Source organism: Gavialis gangeticus, unplaced genomic scaffold (genome assembly GCF_001723915.1).
Source record: "Gavialis gangeticus isolate Ggan-Ray unplaced genomic scaffold, GavGan_comp1, whole genome shotgun sequence".
NCBI lineage: Eukaryota > Metazoa > Chordata > Crocodylia > Gavialidae > Gavialis > Gavialis gangeticus.
Genome location: NW_017728995.1, coordinates 40,760,660 through 40,766,069, shown reverse-complemented (window position 1 = coordinate 40,766,069; position 5,410 = coordinate 40,760,660). Strand labels below are relative to the sequence as shown.

At 37.4% G+C, this 5,410-nt stretch overlaps 1 long non-coding RNA gene across 1 annotated transcript in view; it reads left to right on the top strand.

Annotated features, from left to right (window-relative positions):
- Positions 1 to 5,200, top strand: part of LOC109287841 — a 19,741-nt gene extending 14,541 nt beyond the window's left edge. The window contains exon 3 of the long non-coding RNA XR_002094975.1: positions 5,086 to 5,200. This is a non-coding gene — a long non-coding RNA (uncharacterized LOC109287841). The remainder of the gene's footprint in view (positions 1 to 5,085) is intronic.
- The last annotated feature ends 210 nt before the right edge of the window (positions 5,201 to 5,410 follow it).

Below are 5,410 nucleotides of genomic sequence, written 5' to 3'. Positions count from 1 at the left end.
GTGTCTTTAAAGGGAGGCTGGATGAACACCTCGCAGGGGTTGTTTGACCCCAGTACTCTTTCCTGCCATGGTAGGGGATCAGACTTGATGATCTGCTCAGGTCCCTTCCGACCCTGCTAACTATGGAACTATGAACTGATAAGCAAGCAAAGAGACATTCACTTTTGATTCCAGAAATACAGCCAAGTGCCTGCAGTGGTTCAGACCAGAAGCCAGGGGGTGCTAAAGCATGCCTCTCTGGTCAGCAGGATCAGACCGAGTGGGCCAAGGCAAGCCTGCCCATCCTGGGGGTGGGGTTGGGGGGGGAGGGGGGAGGCTTGCAGAGGAGGTGCAAAGTATCTTGGGATGCTGGGGGACTGTGAATCTTGAATCTGGAAGGGATCTGGAACAGAAGTTCAATAAACTGACTTATGTTCACTAAACCTCTGTTGTGTTACAGATTTGAACAAGTTTCTGATCACTTATACCAGTTTATGTGTAATTTCTATTCCTAGCCATAGTGATTCTGTTGAATGGAAGTCTCTTTTTACTATGTACACACAAAAAACATGTAGGACAGGTTAGGAAGTTATGCATTTGGAGAACAAATGCAGCTTACAGTATGTAGTTCCAGTGCTGTAGATACAGTCTATTCTAGTCCCCTAATTCAAGAAAGTAGTTCCAGTGACTACTTCCACTCATTTTACACTCTATAGTTGCATACAAAATGAGGGATAGAGTTAGACAAGTTTTTGAATGCGAAACATTCTTCTTCAGGTCATTTGAGGGCACTCAATTCTTTGAAAAATTAAGGTTATTATGTATCAACTAAGACAGGAATTTTAAATGGAATTCAAATTAACAATACCTTTTATACCATTTGGCTTTAATACTGTGGCAATAAAACAAGCTATTTTTTTTTAAAAGCCTCATGCATAGCTTATACAGGCCCTCAAAAGATAATTTCTGTAAGTTTGTCTTGAGGGGATTCAGTTTTTTTGGTGAGATGTGAAGCCTGATTTTTGTGTATAGATATATTGTACAATTTCAGCAGTGTAAAGTATCTATAAATGGCTAGAAACAGCATTTCTACCCACATTACAGTCCCTTTTATTTTGCCTGAGTTGGTAACAAAAAAATAAAAATGAGAATTGGGCCTACAATTTTAAAGTTTTTCCTTAAAGTTCTTGAGATCTCTGCTGTTCATCTCTTTGAAGGTTCGAGGGACAAAAACAGAAAAACATTATGCTTGAACACTACCAACTAGTGGCACTACCTGCCTGCCCCAAAATGTCTGACACATTCAGCTAGGCTTAATCTAGAAGTAAACTACTAAATGTGCAGATATCTTTCTTATATTTAAAATAATAGAAGTTGATTATTGTAGTTTGCATAAGCTTATAGCTGTCTTCACTTCTGATTAAAAATTTGAATGAAGATCTTGGTAGAGAGGTTTGTGATTTAGCTCCTTAAATTGATTGAACTTAGTTAAAGAGGTTTCATGCTTTGACAAATAATCTTTTGGTGCTGTTAAATAGCTGCTTTATAAAATGAGATAGGTATTTAAGAGAAAATGCTAATTTATTCTGGATTTCTATAGGTAAATATTAAACATTCTATTATGTTCTGGGAGGAAAGTATATGTTGAAGTGAATTTATTTGAATAAGGCATCCTGCAGCATCTTGTGAATTATTTTCATTCTAAATTACAAATCATTTAGAGACTTCAGCTTCCCTGTGAAAGTATAGATTGTCTTTGAATATTACTTTTACTCTGCTTTGAAGCTGTATATTAAGAAGGAAAGTGCTGGATCTGTTTTTTTTATCTTATGGTTTCAGTATCCTAACTGTAATCATTTTGGTCTCCCTTACCCTTTTGAAAATGCTGCTGATTTATTCAAATGATGAGTCTGATGAGAGCCTATTTACTCCTAAGACCAACTATAAATACAGTAACAATTCTTTGAACATTAAAACAAATAAGAAATCTAATGTTATTTACTTGAATAAAATTTAAGTATGTGAGATGCAAAATAGCCAGTTATACAATCGGAAATTTTAGCTGTTTAAAGAAAGAGCTACTTGATTGTTTTATTTTTGTTGTTGTTGATTTTTTTTTTTAGATATAAATATTCAGTTTGATTGCCAATTACATGAATAGTTATTTTTGCTGAAAGAAACACAGGGTAACTCATTAAGGAGGCAATGGAAACAGCAGTCCCTGAGGAAGGGACATTTTTTGTTTAAAAAACAAAATGAGTCTCTTCTGAATAAATCAGAGGCTTTGGCTTGGCCATTTATTTGCAGCTTGGTAAACTGTCATTAATAAGTAGCTACTAATATTTTTCCAACATATCACCCAAATATCACAAATCAGGAGATTAGGCTGCAAAGTAGCATTTAACATGAAAAAAAATATTTTTTTGGCTAATTTATTGATCATCTACAGGAAAGCATGATCTTCTCTGAAACAGCTTCCCCCCACTTTCCTTCTATACAATCTTTACACTGATACTTGCATCAAATTTTCATTTGAGTGAATTAAATTGGAAGAACTTGCTTCCTGTTTTCCATTTGTAAGCATGTAATCATACAGCTAATAGTTGTATTTCAGTTTTACAAATGCATCCCTTATGCATCCAGATAAAAACAAAACAAAAGAAAACCTAATGCATGCATACAAACCTGATGCAACCCTCAGGTTTATTTTTTATGCTATTTAAATGCAACATGCCTCTCTTTTTTTTTTTTAAATCTGCAATAGCGATTTAATGCTACTAATGTAACTGAGTCAAATCCCAACTTAAAGCAGGACTCTGAGATCTCCATCACTTATCAGAAAAGGCTGAATTTAATACCTGTTCTGATTTGAAAAAAGTACTAAGTAATATTAAGGGGATGTGGTAAGAGATTTAAAGGTATCCTTTAGTAATGGTTTACTGGAGATGGTACCTTTTCCAGATACAGCTGAATTTTATACTGATTTTCTCGTCTTTGATCTTGAGACATTTAGAAATAGCATTGTCTCACTAACTATTAATCACTTTAATAAACAGAATTGTGAGGTATGAAATTGCTTACAGACAATTTTGTATTTCTCTGACAAAATCCATTTGAAATAAGACCCATTACATAGGAACAAAATTAAGGCACTATACATTTTACTTTTTTGCATTCCCCTCAGATTTTAACAATAAAAGTACTTCTGCAAGCCACAATAAATAATTTTGTTCACAAATTATATGCAGTCAAATCATAATTTGGTGATTACCGGGGAACGGTATTTGTATTCAGAAAAAACAAAGGCTCAGCAAGGCTAATCCTCACAGTGAATCAAACCACCTCAGTAGATTTGAATTGCCTAAAGACATGATTTTAAAGTTTATTTTCTTCACCATTGCTTTAGGTGGTATATCTGAAAAAAGGGCATTGTCTGTAGTCTATAAATCAGTTTCCAGGGCCTACTGGTGATATTATACTCAAGCCTGGGTGACTTCCTAAACACCAATTTTACAAATTTATGAGCAAGACTTCCTTTTTCCTCCAACCTATCAGCCTCATCATTCTTTTGACACTAATTTTATTGTGATTGTTTTCCTACCAAGTATTAAAATAATTTTAATTTCATTAGCCCACTCAGAGAAACAATTGGGGCCAACTCAAGGTTGATGTGATATAGGCTTCCATTTTAAGCTTCAGCATGCATGAACATAGGCATCTTGCTCCAGGAGAGTTATCTAAATGGACATAGTTGGACAGTTATGATTCTTGTGACTATGAAGTCAGTGGAGAGAGTATAGTACCTCTAAAAGACTGTGTAGAACACATAAGCTATGAGCAGGGAGGTGCCTATAGCTAATCCATTCAAAAGACTAAACACACAGGTTAATCTGACTTCCTATCCTTCCTACCCATGCTTAGCTAAGAAGTCTAAGTTCGTAATACAAAAGGTAGGCACCTGTGAACTTTTCTGGGGTGGGTTTGGATTAGCTTTTGTGCTTGTCATGAACCCCATAAATTTTGAGATGTTTGTAGCATGTGTTGCAAGTTTTCTTATGTTTGTTTTACTGATACAGTGGGTATGGTTTTACTGAAAAGCCCATCTTGTGCTGTGTTTGTTTGTGTCACTTTATGCTGTCTATATACCTTTATGATTTTGGATGTGGTTTAGCCAAAGGCAATGAAGAATAGATATACAAGGAAAAGGGGCCAGTAAAACTGCTAAGTATCTCCTGCTGTTGTGTTACTAAGGCAAGAGCAATTGCAACTCTAAATCCCAGGCATAAGGGGCTACTTTTAAGACGGACACACAAGGTGTTATCTGCCTATAATGGAAAAAAGCAACCCCATAATAGCTCAGGCATTTCAGAAAAAAATGGGCCATTAAATAGAATTTCATCTGTCCCTGGCAGGAAATACATTTCCAGAGAATTCTGAGGCTTATATGGAATTGGGACAATACTGATGGGGAGTGATGTTGGCTTGGAGGTATTTAGGGAACTATCTTGTAGATGGGGCTGGTCTTTGAATTATCCGAGGTTGGGGAGAGTCCAAGTCCAAGGTGGTCAGGGCTGATAGGATCAGCAGGAAGACTGATCATTGGAAATACTGGGGGGACTCTCACAGGGTTTAGTTGGTAACTAGAAAATTTACTTGTCTTTTTGTTCTGTTTTCAAGCTTATGGTCAGCTTTGTTTGTATTATTCTTTCCTTCTACATCTTTTTGTTGTTTTGTCTCTCTACTGATTGCCTGTGGCAAGCATGATCTCAGGGTCAGTACTATTCCAGGCTAACCCATTCTGTGGAAAGGGGGGCCAAAAGTTCTTTTGCAACCCAAAAGGAAGGCACCTGGAGCTGGCAGAGATCTCCTGCTGTAGCTGTAAGGTCTGGTATAAGGGCAGTGGAGCTGAAGTTTGCAGGGATAAGGAATTATTTCAGAGCAACCCTTGCCTTGTTCCTTAGGAAAATCAGCAGGACAATGGGGAGAAACTTGGATCTCCAGAGGTACTTCATTGATGAATTTGTAATTATTAAATGGGTACTTTGCATCGATCTTTCATCAGTCGCATGGGATGCCCATGTCTGCCACGGGACAGGGCAGTCCAAGTGAGGAAGATCCCATGCCCTATTAATGCTGACTTCATGAAGAAACAACTTGAGAAGCTGGATACCTTCAAGTCAGTCAGCCCCGACAATCTACACCCCAGGGTATTCAAGAAACTGGTGAGCAGCATAGCCCAGCCTCTGGCACGGATCTTTGAAAACTCCTGGCACTCTGGTGTAGTGCTCGAAGACTGGAAGAAAGCCAATGTAGTGCCTATCTTCAAGAAAGGGAGGAAAGTGGATCTGGCTAACTATAGGCCCATCAGCCAGACTTCTATCCCAGGGAAGATCTTAGAAAAGGTTATTAAAGAGGCCATCCTTAACGGACT